The sequence below is a fragment of the Pagrus major genome, chromosome 20 (assembly GCF_040436345.1).
Source record: "Pagrus major chromosome 20, Pma_NU_1.0".
Lineage (NCBI taxonomy): Eukaryota > Metazoa > Chordata > Actinopteri > Spariformes > Sparidae > Pagrus > Pagrus major.
This window is the reverse complement of record NC_133234.1, coordinates 18,458,069-18,470,078: the sequence shown is the minus strand read 5'-3', so window position 1 is coordinate 18,470,078 and position 12,010 is coordinate 18,458,069. Positions and strand designations below refer to the sequence as shown.

At 39.1% G+C, this 12,010-nt stretch overlaps 1 long non-coding RNA gene across 3 annotated transcripts in view; it reads right to left on the bottom strand.

Annotated features, from left to right (window-relative positions):
• The window catches only part of LOC141016113 (uncharacterized), a 68,434-nt gene extending 63,623 nt beyond the window's left edge, over positions 1 to 4,811 (bottom strand). For 2 of the 3 annotated variants that reach the window (XR_012180576.1, XR_012180575.1), the window contains exon 1: positions 4,503 to 4,731. This is a non-coding gene — a long non-coding RNA (uncharacterized lncRNA). Of the gene's footprint in view, positions 1 to 4,502; positions 4,732 to 4,761 lie in introns of those variants that run through there. The other variant, XR_012180577.1, reaches the window with a different exon arrangement.
• Between the last annotated feature and the right edge of the window lie 7,199 nt (positions 4,812 to 12,010).

Here is a 12,010-nt window from a genome sequence, read left to right as displayed (position 1 = left end):
TGTACTCTGATAAATGTTGCTTTCATGTTAAATGAGACCTTTTGTCTCAATAAATTCAAAACTCAGAATGGAAAATCTGTTGGAGCTCAGCAATTGTTGGTTTCGTTATAAGGTAATTTCAATTAACAGCTCTTTAGAAAATACAAATATAAAATTTAGAAACTTGCTCCTGATTAAATATTTTTCAGGAATCATTGTTAACAATCTGTACAATCTGTACTCCGACATTGTTAACATTTCATGTCTTTGCAATGGATCCGAATCGACAGACTTATTCATGGTCTTCATATGGTGATTCTCTGGGCGACGATATTTGCACTTTTCCCCCGCTGTTTTCCAGTTCAGGATTCCAATTAACCTGTGCAAAGCGTGACGCCAATCACAGGACGCTGTATCGACAACGGGCATGAAAAGAATAATGCTGTTAGGATGATGTAGCTTACTGTGGGGGACTCCTCCCTCACTGGTGACAGAGAAGTTTGCTCCAGTCATTTATCAAGTCCTCTCTGGCCACCAAGGGGCTGGCGAGTCCCAGGGCCGCCTGCTGCTTGGGGGGCCAGCATGCAATATGTGCATTTTAGGCCTCTGGTGGGCTGGCAAAAACTGCTGATGTGCTCACTGCTGCTAAGTTTGATGGATTTGTTGTTGTCATTTGCTTTGGTTCTGTTCCCCGCAACAAAACAAAGGGAATCATTAACTCTTTTGTGCTGCATGGGACTTTTATGGGTTCGGGATAATGCAAAACGAGATGGGGTACAGATGGGGTCAGCTGGAGCATTCTGTTGCTGGAGCCTTCCAGAATGGGGCGTTGAACATGCATGGATGATCCTGCATAGAGAGCTGATTACAGAATGATTTAGTGACCACTGATATCCCCCTTTCTTTCTCAAGCTCCCATCATCGGGCTCATTTCAGCCACAAGAGTGCAACTGGCAGTGCTCACCACTTATATTTATAGCCAGTTGCTGTTTAGCACCTCATGCGATGTTCTGGCCAGGCTCAAGACCGAACCATTACAGTGCATCACCGTTAGAGGTTTGCAGTGTTTACTGATGCAGGCTTGGCAGAGGACTGCTCTACCATTTACGCTGCTGCTATGGTTTTGGTAAAATCTAAAGCTAAATAGGGCTGATACTAGCAACATCTTTTCATTATTGATTGATCTGCCTTTATTTTCAAAAGTAATCGATTAATCGTCAAGTCTATAAAATGCCACAATCATCACAATTTCCCAGAGCCCAATGTGATGTCTTCAAATTACTTTTGTTGTCCGACCAACATTTAAAAAACATTTCCTCATTTACTACCACAAATGACAAACTTCTTGCATTTAAGAAACTGGAATCAGCAAATCTTTGACATTTTTGCTTGAGAACTTACTGGAATGATTAATGGATTATCAAAATTGTTGGCAATTAATTTTCTTTGGATCAAGTAATGGATAAATTAACTCATTGTTGCAGCTCTAAACGTAAGTGCAGTCATACTAAAAAGTCAACACTGATTTGAACTAGAATGGCTCCACCAAGGCACAACAGTCCCCTTCAATTCAATCAAGCCTAATCTAATATCAAACATGATAACTCTGTATCACTCTAAATTTTAAACCTCCCATAAATGCTTAACCATAATTAAGGCTCACCAGATACAGGATCCACATCAAATTGTACTCCCTCGTAGATACCAGCTGCCCAAACACACAATGTCCCGATCTCACAATGTTCAAAAAAGTGAGAAACTGAATATCTTTGAGCTTTGGACTCTTTGTCAGACAAAACAAGCAATCTGGAGATGTCACCTCTGTATCCAACTCATAGAGATTTATTTTGCTATGCACAGTTTTAATTTGCATTTTTCCATTAAAGTAGGAATTTCTGACTATGACACATTCATTTTTAAGCTCCTGGCAAGACAGTATGACTTTTAAGTTGAACTTGGTGAAGACATGTACAGTACCAACTAGTCCAGGCAAAATACTATGAAAGTTATATTCCAGAAAATGTCAACATAAACAAAGTAACATACATAAGCAACCCTATCAGCAAATACTTTTATTATCTTTATTATCTATTATCTGAAAACATGTCTACTTTAAAGTGTGCACAATACATCCTAACTCACTGAATTCCTGATGTTTCAACTTTAGAGAAAACAAAATAGATTCCATATAATTCAAATGACTGTGCATATTTTTTCTCAAACAGTCTAAATGCACTTTGTTTGTAAAATTGTAATGGATGAATGGACGCGTTTGATCGAAAGCAGGCAGTCATGCAGTTTCTAAACTTCAAGGTGAGGACTTACTTCCTCAAGGGAGAGTTGAAGATCAAGACAAATCCTCTTATTTTTCTCTGTCAAGTCATCACAGTCTGAGACGAAATACAAATTGAGATTGTAGCAAACGGCCTGCGACAGTCTGCTGTTGACTGCAAGGGTTACAGGGGTGATTGAGTGTGTGTTTGACTGCTCGAGGCCGAGGGCTAACAGTACTGTTACACAGACAAGGTCGTCTCAGAGAGAGAGAGTAGCCTCAGCACATAATCCCAGTGTTCCTGACTACTATGAACACAGGCCTGCCACAAAATTGATTAAAGTGGAAGAACATTACTTGGGGAATAAGATCATCAAGACAGATGGAAGTGTGTAGTTCTGGTCACCTCTTGCGTTCAAATGGGCATGGGTTCTCACTTTAGGTAATCTTGCCTCCCAAAAAGAGACGATTGTCATTGAAACTCAGCTTAATACTTCGACCGGTGTTGACTCATGTTGCCTATTGAGGGGTCAGCAGTCATGATATTATTCGATTTAGCTTAATGTCACACAAGCATTCGAGAAAAATGGCTACACTGTACAGTAGCAATATGTTATCAATACTGACCAGAGGCTCAAGCCAACCTTGATATGTTCTGCTTAGTCTCATCAATAACGCAAAAGAGGAAAGTTATTTCCCATATAAAACTAATCTTTCCTTTTTATTGTATTTTAATGAAACAGACTTGGTTCTAAGGCAGTAATTCATTCCATTTGTTATGTTTGGACAACTTATTAACATTATCATCTATTATCATTAGACTGAAATTTTAAGCTTCTTCTCCCTTGAGATGCAGTGCGTTTCTTCTCTTCAGTTTGCATTAAAACAAATGTGGACCTGCTGATGCATTAGATTAATGTGCTCACTCACTGCCTGCTACAAAGCTCCGGTCCAGCTCGAAAACGAGACCAGATTTCTGTCTTTGAGCCTCATCCACAAGGGAAACATGTATTCACTTGAGTCCTAAGTAGTACTGCATCTATTGTGTCTTATGAAAAGCTGCCTTAATTGTTTGTTTTATCCAGTCAAACAGAAAGTAATGAGTGACTGTCAGTATAAGTTCATAGTTGTTTTAAATCTAATGTCACCAAAACATACAATAAAGCTATCTAGTGGCAGACAGTGCGTCTATTGAATCAGTAATTACTGAATGTAAACATTAGTCTCCTGAAAAAACAGAGAAGCCCTGTGTTTATACAACACACATTATTGAATTATTTGTCCAGAGATTAATTTGTCTGTTAATTTACTGACTAATATAATCATCCGCACGTCAAGCATTAGCAGCGCTGTTTTTGCCTGACTTCATGTAGCATTTACTAAATCATAATGCTAATGAGTTCTTTAGACTTCCAGATCAAATTCAAAGTTCCTAATTCTTGCTGAGTCTGCTGCAACAGATCAAGTCATTTGCTAATTACAAAGTTTGCTTTTTTTTCCCCTGAATAAATAATGTTGATTAATTAGCAAGTCAAAATAAGTGAAGATGATCTATGTAGTATATATCACTGTCATGGAAACTTACTGAAACGTTTCATTTACATTGCCTGACTTCTTAATCACATGCATCCAAACTTTACAGATCTGATGGAAAATTAATAACATGTGAGGTGAAAGGTTTCACGTAAAACCCTTCCGACTAAATATAATCAAGACGTTGGAATAAAGAAAGCATATAAACAATACATCTATTGGCTTCTTACCTACAGTATTTCAAACTACATTTATATGTCTGGTTCATCTCTTAGGTGGATGTACAGCTTCAACAAACACATTTATATTTTGTGGATAAATAAATAATGTTTACACAGGTTAATATTCATGTGTGTGAAATTGCTTCTTCTCACGAAGTGAAAGCACTGACAGACCAGGTAACATGGACATGAGTGACTGTATTCATACACCTTCGCAAGCAGATGGGCTCCAAAAGTACTACAAAGTTAAATCAACACCCTTGCGACAGTCTTCATAAAAGTTAGATATTTTGTTTCACAGAGATAGGATTTAATAAGTAAATATGTATTGGTTCTTATTTGACCAACAAGTTATCCTGACCTAAATTTCAACAAAAAGATTTCATTTTGCTATATGAAATAAAATGTAATATTTCTAGTGTGTTGCACGCCTTTTCAGTGCTTTAATTAAATAATCCAAACAGTGCAAATGCATGCAGTATACACCATCTACATACCTGACTTGTGAAAGCTCAGAGCAGGGGGGCAGGTCCTAACGTTTGCTAGCTAACTAGCTCGCCTTAGCTATTTTAGTTTATAGCTAACGATTTTAGGCTAACGTTAGCTTCACCAATAACGGCTAAAAGTAGCAGCCACTTCGTAATTAGGTGGTAGTTATAAATACAGTCGCTGTTTATGCATTTTTCTATGTAAACAGATCTGTTTTAGATAGCTACGTTACATTTTTCAAACTAATATCAAGATATATTCACTCACCAGCTATTTACCGCAGCTGTTGTGCGTACTTGACGTTGCGTACGTGCGTGCGTACTCTCTGTAGCGTCGCTTTGGATTGGTTAGCAGGAACGGGGGCTAATCCAATCAGGTGGGTTGTAGGCGGGACATTCGTCATCCTCCACAGCTGTCCATCAAGGTCAATCACAACTGCACACACATGAATACAAGTGACAGCAATATTGTTTTTAGGAACACAGGGGGATTATTTTGACACAATTGTTCTTAAATTCATGATGTGCCACATGTATTTTTCTTACCATAGTGATATTTCGATTACCTGTAGTGTGATGAGGGGTTTTTGTTTTGTTTTATTGTTGTAGTCCACCCATTTAGCCAATCTGTATTAGATAATGATAATCGAAATCAATTCTGCTAATGACTTTGACAGCTGTAACTTTTTTTCTCCCTCTCCAAATGCTTATTCCACCAGTCTATTAGATTTCCAGTAGTGCGATTGTACCTTTTTGTTTAGTTTGAGATCAAAGTTCAGATAACTATTTAATGCTCTGTAGTCATACGTGGCCCATGGCCCAAATCCCTTTTAAATAAAGCTCAAAATAAAAGCCATAAGACTGAGATGTATCCAAGATTAAAATATCTCTGACTGCCAAGTTGTCATCAAGTTTAACACAATTGTTAAACAATTGTTTATATATGTTGATGAAGGTTCTCAGTCATCCAGGTCATGGTAATTCTAGGGGCTATATCGTAGGCAACTGGACTTGTTTAAGTTTCTTGAAGACATTTCAACTCTCATCCAAGAGGCTTCTTGAATTGTTTATATACTCATTTTTCACATTATATAATTGAAACCTGCTCTTGATATTTGTAAACAAGCGTGATGCCACCATATGGTATACCTGTACTCGTGGGTCCCACCACATATAGAAACTCACAATGCGATAAACTGACTGCTACACTGCCATAATGTCACTGTGAATACTGTGATCTGTTAGGTTGCTGAAAGATAATTATCTTAAAATGTCCCCTGTCTTGCAGTCAGTATACTTTGGTCAGTGACACCTCCTCCAAGACACCTTCCTCGCTTTCAGTGAGATTTCACAGACATTGATATTTAGGTAATTGATAATCCCTGTGTGAGTAATGTTGTCAATTTGTCACCTAAATCCTATTCTGGTGGCCATCTGGGCTCTCTAAATTGCTCCCTTGAGAGCAGAGGTTATAGGTAGTAATTATTCAGAAGTCATTTACTTTTAGAGGTGTTTAGTGCTTATATGTTTTTTCTGTTAAAATGCTGACATGACGCCCAGAGATTTCTTTCCCCAAAAAATAATAATTGGCTTATACATTATAGACTACTACTAGGAGACATACAGTACTGTTAACATATATTGATTCCTCTGAGAAGTTTTATTGGGATCATTTTTTACATCGTGGACATTTTACAACAAAATAGTCGATAGTCAAAGCAAAACTGGATGAACAGCTTGAGGGATAACAGTGAGAATAGAAATATTAGACCCGTTCAGGTTTGTTTAGAAGGTTGCAATAAATAAAATCCCAAACTTTTCCAGGCTCTGTCTTCATGCAGATTACACGTGTGATCCGTGTGACAAATGTTAGACTTACAGAGGCTTATCCGACATGCACTGTCTGTGCATTTCACTCACTTATTGCTGAGGCACTCTGTCAAATTGATTATCCAGTCAACTAATTCCCAGTCTATGTTTAGCTAAAGTATGATAGAATCATTGTGTCCCATGGGTGCAATTCTCATTTGTGTGTCTGTCTGTGTGAGTGAGTATTTATGTGAAAGAGGCTAACCAATCAACAAACTGGGCCAGAAGCTGGCTATTGAGCAATCTGGGACAGTTCTGCGTTTGCTTCGGGGCTCATCACAGCCGAATTCAGTGTTTGATAGACAACAGCTATAAATACAAAGCACAGCATCATAGAGTTACAGCAGGATGTATTCACTCCATAAACACTGCTGAGTACAGAACATCCAGGAGGATCATGATGATGTTGATGATGGTGTAAATGTAGGTCTTTTGTTTTGTTTAACATACAAAATTTGGACTGCTAATTGTCTCCCTTGTTTGTTTGTCAATAAAGTTATTTGGATATCTCATAAATGCTTTGACATTTGGTGATTTTATGGACAAAGGGATGAGTCACATTTCTTTCATTTATTTTTGGTACACAATGCCTAAATAATGAGGAGTACAAGCAACGTTTCACTGGATATTGTGGTTTGTACAGATTTTTAGCTTTTTTTGTTGCTACAAAATTCATCCAATCTTCACTAAATTTCATACGTACATACTGTATCTAAAAGGCCCTGAAACAGGAGAGTAGCTAAGATTTTTTAAAGGCTGAGGTCATGACTCTGTGTCGTCCCACCCGTGGATTTTTCATATCTTATTTATTGATTTAAGTTTGATTTCTCAGAATGAACACCTAAAACCATCAGTGCCTTCTTCACACTGCCAGAAATAATTTTATATAATTCATTTGTTTTATTTTTTTATTTTATCTATTCATTTATTTATTTGTTGGCCTAAAAACAGTGACATTAAATATACTGAGTCTATATAGTGTAAATTCAGCATATAAAATCCTCGCCGTGTGTCAGTCTTCTAGATTATGGAATTTTAACTCTCCCCGGGTGGGATGTCTGGCACCACTTCACCTACTTCCAAGGTGCATGGAGACGGAGATTCAATGCCATTTTCATACAATCACTCTTGTAGGTGTGACCTTTTCTGACATTAGTAACCACTGATAGAAAGTAACTAAATACACCTACTGAAGTACTTAACGTAACTTGAGTACTTCCACTCCACTACATTTTAGAGGGAATGGCAGCACATTCATTTGACAGCTTAAGTTACAAGTTACTATAACAAGCTTTTATTTATGTAACACATTATCAAAGATTAAACTAGCGGTTTCCAGCCTTTTCAGCTTCTTATATCTCATGAAAAAAACAATAATCAGGGTCACATGTCAGATGTCTTTGAGATGTTAGCAGCTCCAACAAATAATGATGTTTCTCTTTTAATGCGATAAATATTTGAGCTACCAGTACTTTTACTTTAAAGCCCCCCTGTAGTCAAAAATGTGTTATTCTATGTGTTGGTGCAGTTGAATGTTTGAGCTCGACTGTGTTCAATGATAAATGTGCAGAATTTGACTCCAGAAGGCTGTTTTCACAGTCATCTGGAGAAAGTGTACATTTTTCTCTGTGCTCATTAAATTTGAAAGAGGCGGGTCTCCGATCATGATTTGTGACATCACAAAAAGTTTGGACGCCAATCCTGGTCCAGTATTCAGCATACACAAGTTTGATGTGGAAAGCTAAAGCCTCCAGTGCACAAACACTAAGAATGGACCCTATAATGAAGTAGGACACATCTTGTGTGCCACAGTTAAATCTGTGAAAGTAAAAATATGTGCATTTTCACATATTCTGGAATTTTAAATGAGGGTAAAAGTAGGTGCCAAAGAGTAGGTGCCATTTCAAGCATTTTAATCTAAATCTAAATCTATAGGTGCTTCTGCTTTAACTTGATACATTTATATTGTCATATATTTGCACAACTTTTCCCTGAAGTGCTTCCTAGTTTAAAACTGACTTCCTTCCTTTCACTATGAGCACATCATACTGTACCTACCTATCTTGTTGTACCTTACCTTGGACCACAAACTCACAGACTAAAGCTCCGCAGGTTAGCTCAGGTTCATAGTAAAAGACCGCAGTTCAATACCAGTCGGTCACACAAGGACACCTTTCTTTATTTCCTATTGGAGCAGAAATATCTTTATTACATTATCTGGTGTGTCTGGCCGAGCGGCGTCCGTGGAGAGGAGAGCAGAGGGTGAAAGAGGTCATGTAGAACCAGACAGAGACACTGGCATGACACTGTGACATGTTAAGATCCCCTCCACTGAGCTGTGGCTTGCACAACAACATGAAACAAGGAAATGAGCCACAAACGTTTCTCCCGACCCCCCTAGCTACTCACATGCACATACACACATGCGCAAACAGCATGCAAACACAAGGATGGGAACATAGGCTCTAAATACAAAGCCACGTTACTCTTGTCTCAGTAAAAGTCACAGCTAGATTTTGATATTAATATTTTTTTAAAGATCTCAGGTGCGTCTTGTGCAGGGGTGGGATTGTTCAACTAGACAGCAGCACTATGGCCATGTGTTCATCTTGCTTAGTGCTCTGAGCTGACAAGACTCCACTGAAAGGGAATTATATGTCCTCCGCTGGGTTTCCTCTCTAAATGAGAACCATTGCCCCTATTAGATAAAGGTTAATAGTCATTTGGTGAAGAAAACAGCTGATTTTATGTCTGATCCGGAACACAAACACAACCAAGCCATGGTTACATTTGTCGTCCACCTCACGAGACCGTTTCTATTCTTGAAAACCCTAAATATTTTAATTTTGGCCGTGTGAAAAGACTTTATGTTCATTTTGTCTGTGCCCTGCAGGCAGGAATCAATGACATTTGAAATAATTGTTGTTACAGGGGTAATCTCTGGAGGGAGAATGGGGCAAAACTGTAGAGAAGATTTGAGTAAATTACTGTGTCAGCTTCTATTTATTTGCGACCAGATTGCCAGAGGCAGCACTTCAAGATAGCCATTAGGAGTTGGGGCAATAAAGACAGAGCGTGTAGCCATTGTCGAAAAGTTAGCGTGTAATGCAGCAAGTTATCATCAAAGTGCTCCCTGTGGAGAGAGCGGGGCGCACACTGGGGAGAATACATGTGAGGAGAACCAATTATAGCTCCTCAAATCTCTCTTTTCTCAGAGGGAGAGGTCATAAATAGGTTGCGATAGTGGCGTAGACTTGCTGTATATCCTTCCATATGGAGATGCTTGTATCATTAAAGGTAACAGCCAGCATCTGTAACATGTTGTATTTTAAGAGAATACAGTAAAAAGATCCAAGCGTGAAAAAAAAAAAGTTCTAAGGAGAGTAAATGGAAAACTTCTTAATTTAATTCAAACTAAAATTACATGTGGTGACTGCAAAGTATACTGTAAGTGTAAGGTCTAAAAGTCTAAAACACAAGCTGATGACTGATGTCGCTCACGAGTAGCCATCTCACTTTCTTCTCATCTCTGTATCTTTCACAAATCCCCATTTTCTCATGTGATGCACTTCAACTTCTGACCACACTTAGCTGCTTTTCAAAACATCTGGCTATCGACAGTCACAAGTCGGCTCCGTCAACCCTGAAATGTAAAACTGACACTGAAAACCGTTTTAAATAGGCTGCTGAAAATGACTTGCCAATCTACATTTCCTGGTTTTAACAATGGCCCGATTGAATTTGTAATTGAATAGCCCTATAAAAGAGACTTTTATACCTTTTCTACTAGCTCACATTTCTTTTCTGTTACCATTTTTTAATGGTGAAGAACTCCTTAATGTTTCTTGGACTTACTGCATGGATCGCTGGTAATTGTTGTGCATCATAGCTAAAGGTCTGAAGACGTGTCCTCCATGTTGTTGGAAATTTAGGTTTTTAATGACCCGTGGAGGAGTTTACATTCTATAACTCCTCACATATTACACATGGCAAGTTTCAGAAAGTTTAACAGTCTGGTTGAGACATAACAAAGTCTTACATTGACTGTTTTAAGCCCATGAGGCTCTGATAAATTCAAATCAAGCTCTTTGGTTGGGAGACAAAATGTAAGTAAAATATAATTAAACACTTAAATGGGTATATAAAACATTATTAAAAAACGATATTGAGATAATTTGGTCAAAAACCTCTCAGGGAGCATATTTTCTAATCCATGACCTGCCCTTTCATGAACACTTTTCTTTAAAACTGGCTGTTTTAGCAGCTTGTTGTCTTAGTAATCGCCCTGAATATATCATTATGTAACAGATATCTCCTCTGTTTCAGGCGTATAGTCACAGAATATAACTACGTCTCTTGGGATATCCTAATTAAAATGCTAATTTCATGAACAATGTGAAAGTACACAATTAGCTGCAAATTAAATCACATGAAGCTGCTTCAAATAAAAGACAAGCATGAACTGGCTAATCCTTTTTGCTCTGTTTAAAACAAATCCTGACCTCTTTAACTACATTTCTGAGGATATTAACGGAAGTAATGGTAAAACAATGAATATGTAAGAAAGTCATAATCCACAGAAAAGACACCTTTTTAATCCCCAGCCACTCAAATATGGTATGATAACCAGTGGAGGCAGTGACTTTTAAATCTGGGACTTAAGAGAGGAGGGGGGAGAGGATCAGACAATGAACAGGAAGTGGAGATGAAAAGGGAGGCTGCATTAATTAGATGACGGCGATGGGCTACAGCAGTGAAGACAAGGCAGGGAGAAAAGGGATTGAAACTGTTTGTAGGGTCTGCCAAACAAATGGTGCAGGTCCCTGCGGGAAAGAGATTATTATGGGCTCTGTGTCTGTCAAACATGTGAACACAATACAAAAAAGGAAGGGAGGTGGAGGAGGGGGGGGGCCCGAGGCGGTGCTGCAGCCTCAGAGGGCCCACGAGGACCCTGGCTCTCCGCAGCAACACTGGCCCTGCCAAAGAATGTCTGTAATCCGCAGGCTGACTGAGGTGATCCCGTGGCTCTCCCCGGCAATGCAGCAGGCTTCCCTATTGTCAGCGACGCTCAAAGAGGACAGGGAGGAAGCCGGGGAGAGGAGAGGGGGGGGGAGGCGGCGGGGAGCGGTGCGCTGGGGAGGTGGTGTCCCTTTTTCAGCCGAGCCTTATGAGAGCTCCCTGCCATTGTCCGAAAATTACAATTGCACTTTTCTGATCTTTTGTGCACTCCTGTTGACAGTGGTTATTGACTAAGCGGTTGGACATGGAAAGGATATGACCCCCACCCTTACCCTCCCTCCCCACCTCCCTCTCTCTCTCTCTCTCTCTTTTTTTTTTTGTCGTCTTTGGGGGGCCTCCATGAACAAGAGAGGAAGCAGGTCCAAGGTTTACATGTAGCATTAGACTTAAAAAGGGTTTGAGGAGGCTTATGCGAAAAAGGAAGACAGAGAGGGGGCGGAGGCTTCGGCTCCGACAAAGACGGCGGAAGACACAATGAGCAAAGTTAGAAGAAGAAGAAGAAAGAAAAGAAAGAAAGAAAGAAAGAAAGAGAGGAAGAAAGAAAGAAAGAGCAGACTTTTTCCTCAAAGTGAAGATTTTTTCCCCTCCTGTTTCTCCCTTCAAACAGATGCTAAGGCAGATGGTGGTGA